Genomic DNA, 13,306 nt, shown 5'->3' with positions numbered 1-13,306 from the left:
AAGACTTATAGTCTTAGAAACCCTATGGGGCAGTTCTACTCTGCCCTATAGGGTCACTATGAGTCGGAATTGATTCAATAGCAACTGGTTCGGATTTTGTTTGGTTAGAATCTTTATGGGAGCCCATCTCCAGATCTTTTCAACCCCCGAGCTGGTGGGTTCCAACCGCCCACCTTTCAGTTAGCCAAGCACTTAACCCTTGCACCTCCAATACTTAACTCTGCACGCGAGAGGGCCCTCTCCTGACGTCTCCCGTCTCCTCATCCCGCACACCTTGGCGTAGTCCTTGCTTCTAGACCCCACCGTCCCCTCTGGAGGCCCAACCCCCCCACGCCCGCCCCCTACCCAGGCCGCTGGGGGGGGCCAGCAGCCATGTTCCTCGCCGTCCAGCCAGTTACTCCCGGAAGCGCCCGGACGGGTGGTGAGGGGCCCGGGCCAGATGGCGCGCCTTACAGCGGACGGTGTTCGTGCTGCTTTCCGTGCCGTGTTTTCTGAAAGGTAGGAAACTCCGGCAGGTGGGTGGAGGGACCCGCTCCCAGACTGAACAAGCCCGGCCCCTCGAAGGTGTGGAGGGAAGGCACCGGGAGGGCGGTTCCCAGTGCCAGCATCCCGGGGGCTCCAGAGGTTGGGGAGTCCGGACGTTGGGTTAGCAGCTCGCATCGCCCCCTCCGGCGTACCCCGTCCGGAGTGATCCCCAGGGGCGGATGCGGCGCGGGGGCGGGCGGACGCAGCCACTCTAGGGGCTGCGAGAGGGAGCCTCTGGCCCGGGAGACGCAGCTGGTCTGCGAAATTTGCATCCCCATGGATTTGCGGGGGGCGGGGGTGGGGGTCCAGCCCCGGGATCCAGCTGCGGAGTGCCCTCGGGCCTGGGGGCTTGAAGGGCTTGGGGAGAAAGGCCGTGTCCAGGGCTGCGCCCAGGTCCCTCCTCTGCCCGGGGCGGGTTTGCGGGCCAAGCTGGGGGATGGGCTCCTGCCCCCCCGCCCCCCACCTGCTCCCTCTGCCAGGGGGGAAACCAAGGCCCAGAGTTCGCCAGGGGGGTAAGACTCCAGACTGAGGACGGGGCACTCGCCCCCGTTCGTCATCCCACCCCCACCAGACTCCGTAGGGTGCCAGGGACGGGGAGAGAGGGATCCCCCGCCCAAGGCCCCGCTGCCCCTTACTGTTTTGGGCGCTGTGCCTGGGAGGCTGAGGCATCCCGCGCCCGCGCCCGCGCCTGGCTGGTCTACTCTCGGGGCTGGGGCGTCGGCGCGGCCCCGGCCCCACCGGGAAAGGAAGGGGTCCTGGGAATCTGTGGAGCAGAGCAGGGACCCTACTCCTTGTGGAAGCAGCAGTGATTCAGTGTCTGTTAACAGTGTGGATGCCGGGTCCTGCTCCCCCTCTGGGTGGCGGGGGTGGGGGTAGCAGGAAGGGGTCCTGAGCGCCCTTGTTGTTTGTTAACTTAAACGTTTGTGCGGTGCTGTGTAGCGGTCGCTGTGGACGCGGTCTCTGGTGCTGAGGGGATTTGAGGGTTCCTCAAACTGGTGGGATTTGGAGGCTCTACCCTGGTGGCAGTGGGTTCAGTGGGTTACCCTGGTGGCTAGTGGTTAAGTGCTAAGGCTGCTAGCCAAAAGGTTGGCAGTTTGAATCCACCAGGCGCTCCTTGGAAACTCTGTGGGACAGTTCTACTCTGTCCTATAGGGTCGCTATGAGTCAGAATTGACTCGATGGCAACAGGTGTGGTTTTTTTTTTTAGGTTGGAGATTAGGTGTCTCTCGGGCTGACATTTGAAGGTCTGGAGCTGACGGTTTGTGAGGGTTTATAAGGGTTTTAAGCGCTCCGGCCATGGGCACCAACCCGATCTTCCAGCCCCTGCGGACGGACCGCCCCGCGCCCCGGGGGGATTGGCTGCTCTGGGACCCCAAGCCCAGAGGGCGGTGAGAAGCTGACAAATGTGAGTGATGCCCTGCAGGCTCCAGTCGGCGGGGCAGCCCTGCTCACACGGTCTCAATACGGGCAGTCGGCTTCGTGCCTGGGGAGTGGTTTCCGAATGTTTCCTCGTGGCCCCCCCCTCCTCCGTGCGGGGTGACAACTCTCCCCTGGGCGGGGACCTAGTAGAGGCCTGCAGGGCATCAGGGTGTGGAGGGGCAGAGCTTGGGCGGGGAGGGCGCGGTCCTGCAGGTTCCTGTACATGACCACGGCAGGGGGGTGCAGGTTGTGAAGGCTGGGCCTGGTAGAGGATCCACTAGGTCTCGCAGAAGGAGTGGGTTAGGATAACCATAGCATTAACGGGAGTATTGAGAGAGCGCCCTGGGGCGTTGGGTCCCTCGGGAAGAAAAGCTTCTGCTGTCGCCACTGCAGCGGTACCCAGGTCGTCCTGGCTTAGGTCCAGGAGGTTCCCATGCTCGGAGGGCCTGGTGGGCAGAACAGAACCGGCGGTGCGCACGCCCTCTCGCAGCCTTGCGCCGAATCGCTGAGGTTCAGTGTCAGGTGATTCTAAGCCATGGTTTTGGAACTCAATAGTGAAGCAGAGCAAATAAACGATGCAGTGCCTTGATGGGACCGGTGGAGACAACAAGAAGCAAAGCACAGCTGAAACTTCAAAATTCCACTGAGTGTTAGTAGGATTTGGAGGGAGAAAATAGACGGAGAGTCGAGAGGCCCAGAGATGCAGAAGGGTTAGAGGATTAGGGTTAGGGGTTAGGGTTTGGTGTTAGGGGTTCAGGTTGGGGGGTTAGAGGTTTGGGAGTTAGGTTTAGGGGTATAGGTTTTAGGTGGCTGGGGGTTGGGGTTAGGGCTGGGGTTACTAGGCTAGGGCACAAGTGGTTTAGGGTTATGGTTAGGGTTAGAGTGAGGCTGAGGTTGATTCCCAGTCTTGTGTACCGTCTCTTCCTTCACCAGAGTTACCACATATCTGTTGTTTGGTTGGAAACCCTGATGGCGTAGTGGTTAAGACCCACCAGTGCTAACCAAAGGTCTGCAGTTCGAATCCACCAGGCGCTCCTTGGAAACTCTATGGGGCAGTTCTAATCTGTCCTATAGCGTCTCTATGAGCCGGAATCGACTCGACGGCGGTGGGTTTGTTTTTTTTGGTTATTGTTTAGTTAGCTTTTCTCTACCCACTCTCCGTCTGCCTGATGAACATCAAGGATTGTTTCTGTGTGTAAATGTTTTCATGAGTTTTTATGATAGTGGTCTCTTAGTGTATATGTCGTTTTGTGATTGACTTAGTCAGCGTGATGCGCTCCAGATTCATCCATGGTGTGAGATGTTTCAGAGATTCATCATTGGTCTTCATTGTCGTGTAGTGTTCCACTGTGTGTATGTACCGTAGTTTGTTTATCCATTCCTCTGTGGACGAGGACTTAGGTTGTTTCCATCTTTTTGCTACTGTGAATAATGTCGCAGTGAACACGGGTGTGCATATGTCTATTCCTGTGACTGCTCATGGAAACCCTGGTGGCTAGTGGTTAAGTGCTACGGCTGCTAACAAAAAGGGTTAGGGTTTGAGGTTCGGGATGTTAGGGTTAGGGTTGTTAGAGTTCTGGTTGTTAGGGTTTGGGGTTAGGGGTTGGGGTTAGGGTTTTGGGGTTAGGGATGTTAGGGTTAGGGTTGTTAGGGTTTGGGTTAGGGTTTTTCGGTTGGGGTTAGGTGTTAGGGTTAGGTTTAGGGTTTGAGGTTAGAGTTTGGATTTACAGGTTAGGTGTTAGGGGTTGCAGTTTGGGGTTTACAGTTTTGGGGGTTTAGGGTTTTGGGGTTTAGTCGGTAGGGTTTGGGTTAGGTTTTAGGGGTCAGGATTTAGGTTTAGGGTTGGGGTTGGTGTTGGGTTTGTTTGGGATATGTGGTTTGGGGTAAGAGGGTGGGTGTTAGAGGTTTGGGGGTTAGAGATTGAGGGAGTTAGAGGGTGAGGGGTTAGAGGGTGAGGGGGTTAGAGGTTGAGAAGATTATAGAGTGAGGGAGTGAGAAGGCGAGGGTGTGAGGGGGTGAAGGTTAGGGTTTAGGGTTAGAGGGTTTAGGCTTAGGGTTCAGAGGCTTAGGGTTAGGGGTTTAGGGTTTCAGAGTTCAGAGGTTGGGGTTGGTGTTGTGGTTAGGGTTAGAGAGTTAGGGTTAGAGGGTTAGGGTTGGAGGTTTAGGGTTAGAAGATTAGGGGTATGGTTTAGAGGTTAGGGTTAGGGGTTAGGGCTAGGGTTTAGGGGTTCAGGTTTAGGGGTGTGGGATGGGTCTGGGGTAAGGTTTTAGGGTTTAGGGTTAGAAGGTTATGTTTAGGGCTTAAGGCTTAGAGTTTAGGGTTTTAGGACTTAGGGTTTAGGGCTTAGGGCTTAGAGCCTAGGGTTTAGGACTTAAGGTTTAGGGTTTAAGGCTTAGAGTGAGGGTTAGGGCTGGGGGCTGGGGTTAGGGTTTAGGGTTTAGTGTTAGGGTATTAGGGTTAGAGGGTTAGATGGTTTAGCGTTTAAGTTTAGGGTTTAGGGGTTGGGGTTAAGGGTGTTAGTGTTTAGGGTTTTGGCATTTAGGGTGTTAGGGTTGAATGTGTTAGGGCTAAGAGTGTTAGGGTTTTGTGTGTTAGGGTTTTAAGTGTTAGGGTTTACAGTTTAGGGGTAAGTGATAGGGTTAGGCTTAGACTCATTCTTAGGTTTAGGGCTAGGGATTTGAGGTTTAGGGTTTGGCGTTGGGTTTGGGGGTTGGGGTTAGGTTTAGGGCTAGGATTAGAGGGCTAGGGTTAGAGGGTTAGAGTTAGAGGGTTAGAGTTAGAGGGTTAGGGTTTCGGGTTAGGGTTTCAGGTTAGCGTTAGAGGGTTAGGGTTCGAGGGTTAGGGTTAGGGTCGTTAAGGTTAGGGTGGTTAGGGGTTAGGTGTTAGGGTTTAGGGTATAGGGGTTAGAGTTTGGGTTAGGGTTAGAGTTTAGGGCCTTGGGGGTTAGGACCTAAGGGCTTAGGGTCTTAGGGGCTTTGGGACTTAGGGCTTAGGGGCTAGAGTTAGAGGGCTAAGGCCAGAGGGCCAGGGTTATGGTTTGATTCCTGGTTGGCAATTTTTTTCCTTCAATATTTTGTATAAGTCATCCCATTGCCTTCTTGCCTCCATGATTTCTGCTGAGTAGTCCAAGTTTATTATTATTTACTCTCCTTTTTTGGTGACTTCCTTTATCCCTAGCCTCTCTTAAAATTCTCTTTATGTTTGATTTTGGCAAGTTTGATTATTATATGTCTCGGTCACTTTCTTTTGAGATATACCTTATATGGATTTTGATGAGCATCTTTCATGATATCAGGGAAGTTTTCTGCCAACAAATCTTCAACAGTTCCCTGTGTATTTTCTGTTAGCCCTCCCTGTTCTGGTACTGCAATCACTCATAGTTATTTCTCTTGATAAAGTCCCACATGATTCTTTGGATTTCTTCATTTAAAATTCTTTTATCTGGTTTCTTTTCAAATATATTGGTCCCAAGAGTTTTATCTTCTATCTCAGTAATTCTGCCTTCCAGTTCTTCAGTTGTGCTCTTCTTACTTTCTATCGAGTTTTCTAACTCTGTAATTTTATTGTTAATCTTCTGAATTTCTGATTGCAGTCTCTCTATGGTTTCTTGCAGCTTATTAAATTTTTAATTATGTGCTTGAGTAACCTTTTTAATTTCTTCAGCTGCTTTATCTTTGTGTTCCTTGGCTTGTTCTGTATTTTGCCTCATTTCCTTCCTGATATCTTTGAGAGTTCTGTATATTAATCTTTTGTATTCTGTATCCGGTAATTCCAGGATTGCACCTTCATCGAGAAGATTCCTTGAGTCTTCGTTCTGAGAGCTTGTTGAAGCAATCATGGGTCAGCTTCTTTTTTTTTATTTTAATAATTTTTATTGTGTTTTAAGTGAAAGTTTACAAATCAAGCCAGTCTCTCACATAAAAACTTATACACAACTTGTTACATATTCCCAATTACTTTCCCCCCAATGGGACAGCCCACTGCCTCCTTCCACTCTTTCTTTTTGTGACCATTTTGCCAGTTTCTAAGCCCCTCTACCCACCCATCTCCCTTCCAGGCAGGAGATGCCAACATAGTCTCAAGTGTCCACCCAAACCAAGTAGCTCACGCCTCACCAGCATCCCTCTCCAACGCATTGTCTAGTCCAACCCATGTCTGATGAACTGGCTTTGGGGATGGTTCCCGTAGTGGGTAAACGGAAGGTGTGGGGGCCATGATCACTGGGGTCCTTCCAGTCTCAGTCAGACCATTAAGTCTGGTCTTTTTATGAGAATCTGGGGTCTGCATCCCACTGTTCTGCTCCCTCAAGGGATCTCTGTTATGTTCCCCCGTCAGGGCAGTCATTGGTTGTGGCCCAGCACTGTCTAGTTCTTCTGATCTCAGGATGATGTAGTCTCTAGTTCATGTAGTCCTTTCTGTCTCTTGGGCTCGTTACTATCTTATGTTCTTGGTGTTCTCCATTCTCCCTTGATCCAGGTGGGTTGAGAATCATTGATGCATCTGAGATGGCTGCTTGCTAGCATTTAAGATCCCAGATGCCACTCTTCAAAGTGGGATGCAGAATGTTTTCTTAATAGATTTTATTATGCCAGTTGACTTAGATGTCCCCTAAAACCATGGTCCCCAAACCTCTGCCCCTGCTTTGCTGACCTTCGAAGCATTCAGTTTATTCAGGAAACTTCTTTGCTTTGGTTTAGTCCAGTTGTGCTGACCTCCACTGTGTTGAGTGTTGTTCTTCCATTCACCCAAAGTAGTTCTTGTCTATCTCTTTAGTAAATACCCCTCTCCTACCCTCCCTCCCTCCCCTCCTCATAACAACAAAGGAATATGTTCTTCTCAGTTTAAACTATTTCTCAAGATCTTATAATAGTGGTCTTATACAATATTTGACCTTTTGCTACTAATTTCACTCAGCATAATGCCTTCCAGGTTTCTCCATGTTATGAAGTGTTTCACAGATTCGTCACTGTTCTTTGTTGATGTGCAGTATTCCATTGTGTGAATATACCATAATTTATTTATCCATTCATCCATTGATGGGCACCTTGGTTGGTTCCATCTTTTTGCTATTGTAAACAGTGCTGCAATAAACGTAGAAGTGCATATATCTATTTGTGTAAAGGCTTTTATTTCTTTAGGATATATTCCGAGGAGTGGGATTGCTGGGTTGTATGGTAGTTCTATTTCTAGCTTTTTAAGGAAGCACCAAATTGATTTCCAACGTGGTTGTAAACCATTTTACATTCCCACCAGCAGAGTATAAGTGTTCCAGTCTCTCCACAGCCTCTCCAACATTTATTTTTTTGTGTGTTTTGGATTAATGCCAGCCTTGTTGGAGTGAGATGGAATCTCATTGTAGTTTTGATTTGTATTTCTCTAATGGCTAATGATCAAGAGCATTTCCTTATGTATCTGTTAGCTGCCTGAATGTCTTCTTTAGTGAAGTGTCTGTTCATATCCTTTGCCCATTTTTTAATTGGGGTGTTTGTCTTTTTGTGGTTGAGTTTTAGCAGAGTCATGTACGTTTTAGAGATCAGGCACCGGGTGGAGATGTCTTAGCTGAAAACTTTTTCCCAGTCTGTAGGTGGTCTTTTTACTCTTTTGGTGAAGTCTTTAGATGAGCATAGGTGTTTGATTTTTAGGAGCTCCCAGTTATCTGGTTTCTCTTCAGCATTTTTAGTAATGTTTTGTATTCTGTTTATGCCATGTATTAGGTCTCCTAATGTTGTCCCTATTTTTTCTCCCATGATTTTATCGTTTTAGATTTTATGTTTAGGTCTTTGATCCATGTGGAGTTAGTTTTTGTGCATGGTGTGTGGTAGGGGTCCTGTTTCATTTTTTGGAGGTGGCTATATAGTTATGCCAGCACCTTTTGTTAAAAAGACTATCTTTTCCCCAATTAACTGACACTGGGCCTTTGTCAAACATCAGCTGCTCATATGTGGATGGATTTATATCTGGATTCTCAGTTCTGTTCCATTGGTCTATGTGTCTGTTGCTGTACCAGTACCAGGCTGTTTTCACTACTGTGGCAGTATAATTGGTTCTAATATCAGGCAGAGTGGGTCCTCCCACTTTGTTCTTTTTTAGTAATGCTTTACTTATCCACGACTTCTTTTCCTTCCATATGAAGTTGGTGATTTGTTTCTCCGTCTTTTTAAAAAATGTCATTGGAATTTGGATCGAAAGTGCATTGTATCTATAGATGGCTTTTGATAGAATGGACAATTTTACAATGTTGTCTTCCTATCCACGAGCAAGATATGTTTTTCCAATTACGTAGGTGCCTTTTGGTTTTTTTGCAGTAGTACCTTGTAGTTTTCTTGGTATAGCTCTTTTACATTTTTGGTAAGGTTTATTCCTAAGTATTTTATCTTCTTGGGGGCTGCTGTGAATGGTATTCATTTGATGATTTCCTCTTCAATGTTCTTTTTGTTGATATAGAGGAATCCAACTGCTTTGTATGTTTATATTGTAATCTGAAACTTTGCTGAACCCTTCTATTAGTTTTAATAGTTTTCTTGAGGATTCCTCAGGCTTTTCTGTGTATAAGATGATGTTGTTGGAAAATAGACACAATTGAATTTCTTCCTTACCAATCTGGATGCCCTTTATTTCTTTGTCTAGCCCAGTTGCTCTGGCTAGGACCTCTAGCACAATGTTGAATAAGAGCGGTGATAAAGGGGATCCTTGTCTGTTTCCCGTTCTCAAGGGAAATGCTTTCAGGCTCTCTCCATTTAGGATGATGCTGGGTATTGGCTTTGTATCAATACCCTTTATTATGTTGAGGAATTTTCCTTCTATTCCTATTTTGCTGAGAGTTTTTATCATGAGTGGGTGTTGGACTTTGTCAAATGCCTTTTCTGTATCAATTGATAAAATTATGTGGTTCTTGTCCTTTTTTTATGTGGTGGATTACATTAATTGTTTTTCTAATATTGAACCAACCTTGCATACCTGGTATAAATCCTACTTGGTGATGGTGGATTATTTTTTTGATATGTTGTTGAATTCTATTGGCTAGAATTTTCTTGAGGATTTTTGCATCTATGTTCATGAGGGATATAGGTCTGTAATTTTCTTTTTTTGTGTGTGTTGTCTTTAGCTGGTTTTGGTATCAGGGTTATGCTGGCTTCATAGAAGGAGTTAGGTAGTATTCCGTCCTTTTCTATGCTTTGAAATACCTTCAGTAGTAGTGGTAAGTCTTTCCTGAAAGTTTGGTAGAACTTTGCAGTGAAGCCGTCAGGGCCAGGGCTTTTTTTTGTTGGAAGTGTTTTGATTACCTTTTCAATCTCTTTTTTTGTTATGGGTCTATTTAGTTGTTCTACTTCAGTTTGTGTTAGTTTAGGTAGGTAGTGTGTTTCTAGGAATTCATCCATTTTTTCTAGGTTTTCAAATTTGTTAGAATACAATTTTTTGTAGTAATCTGATATGATTGTTTTAATTTCATTTGGATCTGTTGTGATATGGCCCATCCCACTTCTTATTTGGATTATTGGTTTCTTTTCCTGTATTTCTTTAATCAGTCTTGCCAATGGTTTATCAATTTTGTTAATTTTTTCAAAGAAGCAGTTTTTGGCCTTGTTAACTCTTTCAATTGTTTTTCTATTCTCTAATTCATTTAATTTTGCTGTAGTTTTTATTTTTTACTTTCTTTTGGTGCCTGACAGTTCCTTTTGTTGCTCTCTTTCTGTTTGTTCAAGTTGTAGGGACAGTTCTTTCGTTTTGGCTGTTCTTTAATATGTGTGCCTTTATTGATATAAATTGACCTCTGAGCACTGCTTTCACCATGTCCCAAAGGTTTTCATAGGAAGTGTTTTCAGTCTTGTTGAATTCTGTGAATTTCTTTATTCCCTCCTTAAGGTCTTCCATAACCCAGTCTTTTTTGAGCAGGGTATTGTGCAGTTTCCAAGCATTTGATTTATTTTCCCTGGTTTTTCTGTTATTGATTTTTACTTTTATGGTCTTTTGTTCAGAGAAGATGTTTTGTAATATTTCAATGTTTTGGGTTCTGCAAAGGCTTGTTTTATGACCTAATATGTGATCTATTCTAGAGAATGTTTCATGTGCACTAGAAAAGAAATTATAGTTTGCAGCTGTTGGGTGGAGTGTTCTGTATAAGTCTATGAAGTGAAGTTGTTTAATTGTAGCACTTAGATCTTCCGTGTCTCTATTGAGCTTCCTACTGCATTTCCTATCCTTCACCGAGAGTGTTGTGTTGAAGTCTCCTGCTATAATTGTGGAGGTGTCTATCTCACTTTTTAATTCTGTTAACATTTGTTTTATGAATGTTGCGGCCCTATCATTGGGTGCATAAATATTTAATACGGTTATATGTACCTGGTAAATTGTCCCTTTAATCTTTATGTAGTGTCCTTCTTTATCCTTTGTGGTGGATTTAATTTTAAAGTCTATTTTGTTGGAAATTAATATTGCCTCTCCTGCTCTTTTTTGATTGTTGTTTGCTTGATATGTTTTTATCCATCCTTTCAGTTTTCGTTTATTTGTGTCTCTTAACTCTAAAGCGTGTCTCTTTTAGGAAGCATACAGACTGATCATGTTTTTTTATCCAGTCTGCAACTTTCTGTCTCTTTATTGGTGAATTTAGTCCATTTACATTAAGTGTAATTAGAGATAAGTATGAGTTTAGTGCTGTCATTTTGATGCCTGTTTTTGACAATTTCATTTTCCATTTACTTTTTTGTGCTGAGTTTTTCTTTGTAGAATGTGTGTTCCTCCTTTTTATAGTATTTGAATTTATGTTGGTGAGTCGTTATGTTTATCTTGGTTTTTATTTTGAAGTATGGAATTGTTAGACCTCGTTGTGGTTACCTTAATATTTACCCTGGTTTGAGTAAGTAAAAACCTAAGTTGTTTCTCCCTGTATCGCCTTGGTTTCCTCTCCATATGTAATTTCTAAGCCTCCTGTATTTAGTCCCTCTTTTTTGACTATTGTAATCTTTTACATAATCACATCAATGATTCCCTGTTTTGAGCAATTTTTTTAATTAATCTTATTTTGTTTTTGTGATTTCCCTATCTGAGTTGATATCAGGATGTTTTGTTCTGTGACCTTGTGTTGTGTTGGTATCTGATATTATTGATTTTCTGACCAAAGAATTTCCTTCAGTAATTCTTGCAGTTTTGGTTTGGTTTTTGCAAATTCTCTAAGCTTGTGTTTATCTGTAAATATCTTAATTTCACCTTCATGTTTTAGAGTTTTGCTGGATATATGATTGTTGGCTGACAGTTTTTCCTCTTTCAGTGCTCTGTATATGTTATCCCATTGTCTTCTTGCCTGCATGGTTTCTGCCGAGTAGTGCAAACTTATTGATTCTCCTTTGTAGGTAACTTTTCGTTTATCCTTGGGTGCTTTTGAAATTTCTCTTTATCTTTGGTTTTGGCAGGTTTGATGATATGTCTTGGTGATTTTCTTTTGGGATCTATTTTGTATGAGGTTCAATGAGCATCTTGGGTAGATATCTTTTCATCTTTCACGATGCCAGGGAATTTTTCTGCCATCAGATCTTCCACTATTCTCTCTGTATTTTCTGTTATCCCTCCCCGTTCTGGAACTCCAATCACACGCAAATTATTCTTGATAGAGTCCCCCATGATTCTTAGGGTTTCTTCATAGTTTTAAATTCTATTTGATTTTTCTTCAACTATATTTGTGTCAATTGCCTTATCCTCCAGCTCCCCCACTCTGCATTCCAGTTCCTCGAGTCTGCTCCTCTGACTTCCTATTGAGTTGTCTGATTCTGTGACTTTATTGTTAATCTTTTGGATTTCTGAATGCTGTCTCTCTATGGATTCTTGCAGCTTATTAATTTTTTCACTATGTTGTTGAATAATCTTTTGGATATCTTCAACTGCTTTATCTGCGTATTTCTTGGTGTTTTCTGTAGATTGCCTTATTTCATTTGTGAGGTCATTCCTGATGTCTTGAAGCATTCTGTATACAATTTTTTTATATTCTACATTTGGCAATTCTAGTAATGTATCTACATCTGGGAATGATTTTGATTCTTTGATTTGGGGGTTTGTAGAAGCAATCATGGTCTGCTTCTTCATGTGATTTGATGTCGACTGCTGTCTCTGAGCCATCTATAAGATATTGTAATATTTTCTTTTATATTTGCTCACTGAGTCTTATCTTCTTATTTTGTTTTGTTACAATACACCCAGAGGGGCTACTAGATTGTGGTATCGTGATTGATGTAGCTTTTGAATCACTTACATCCTGTTACCAGCTTGCCTGAGCTGTTACCAGGTATATAAGTGTATGAGTCCATTCACTATTCTTGAACAGAATCAGCTCAGGTGTCCTGATAGCTGGTCACCTAGTGTGTGGTGTAGGCTCTCACCTATTAGAGGAGTAGTGGTGATGGTTGTATGCACCAGTTTCTATTAGTGGCATTGGGTCACATTTCGAGGAGGGCAGGATGCTGACAGCCTTCCTTCAAGTGTCAGTGAGGTAGGTGTGGCTCTATTCTCTAGAGCACTCTGGTGGGTGGGCTTTGCAGCTGTATCTTAGGCACCCAATGCTTGGGTAGGCGTCACTATTCTCAGACCCCTCTAGCAGGTGGCTAGGTGATGTGGGTGGAGTCTCAGCCCTCAGTTCGCTGGTACGGATCAGCGAGGGCTCTGTTTAATAGGTAGAGAGGTATCTGACCTCCAGAACTTGCCTTTCCACTGCTGAACTAAAACAATTATGGTCAGTTCTCTATCAGAATTGCCTTTACATTGTAATAGCCACCTAGTTACCTGTAGGGTGAAAGCCAAAGACTATGGGGTCTGTTAATGCCTGGATGGAGCTGATTCTGTACTGTTATTTCAGTTTAGGGAAGTCAGGGAAGGATTTTTCCTTTGATTGTTAAATGCTGCTTTTCTCAGGCAAGGAGAATGGGTTAGAAAAGAAAGAAGAAAAAAAATCCAGCAGTGCACTTCACTCTCTGGCACAGAGAATTCCAATGTTAATGAAGCTGGCTGGGGCAATGAGGGGTGGAATCAGATGTATAGAAGAGAGTAGCCTGGCAAAATATACAAAGTTACTTATGTTGTTTGGTGAGGACTGTTTTTTCTGAGATTCCAGAGCATTGTGTCGCTCGTGTGTGCTGGCTGGATCCCTGCTGAGACTGTCCCAGAAGGTTAGGGCTGCATCCATGCTCACACCATCTCAGGAAGCCACAATCGGCTCCCCCACACTTAGTCCAAAGCCCAGCACCAGGGTTTCCTTTCTGGGACGCTGCACTCCAGGCTCCAAAACCAGTCGCTGCTTCCCTACAGTTTTTCGTTTCCCTGTCAGCCGCGTCTGTGTGGAGCCTGCGTGTGCTGCCTGGGTCCCCTCTGAGGTTGGTC

General features: G+C 44.6%; 1 long non-coding RNA gene across 1 annotated transcript in view; it reads left to right on the top strand.

Moving 5' to 3' along the window:
• Window positions 1-460: 460 nt before the first annotated feature.
• LOC135229190 (uncharacterized) overlaps window positions 461-13,306 on the top strand; it is a 150,099-nt gene continuing 137,253 nt past the window's right edge. Inside the window, exon 1 of the long non-coding RNA XR_010319963.1 lies at window positions 461-515. This is a non-coding gene — a long non-coding RNA (uncharacterized LOC135229190). The remainder of the gene's footprint in view (window positions 516-13,306) is intronic.

Source organism: Loxodonta africana, unplaced genomic scaffold (assembly GCF_030014295.1).
Source record: "Loxodonta africana isolate mLoxAfr1 unplaced genomic scaffold, mLoxAfr1.hap2 scaffold_128, whole genome shotgun sequence".
Lineage (NCBI taxonomy): Eukaryota > Metazoa > Chordata > Mammalia > Proboscidea > Elephantidae > Loxodonta > Loxodonta africana.
The sequence above is the reverse complement of the archived record's forward strand: the minus strand, read 5'-3'. Positions and strand labels throughout refer to the sequence as shown.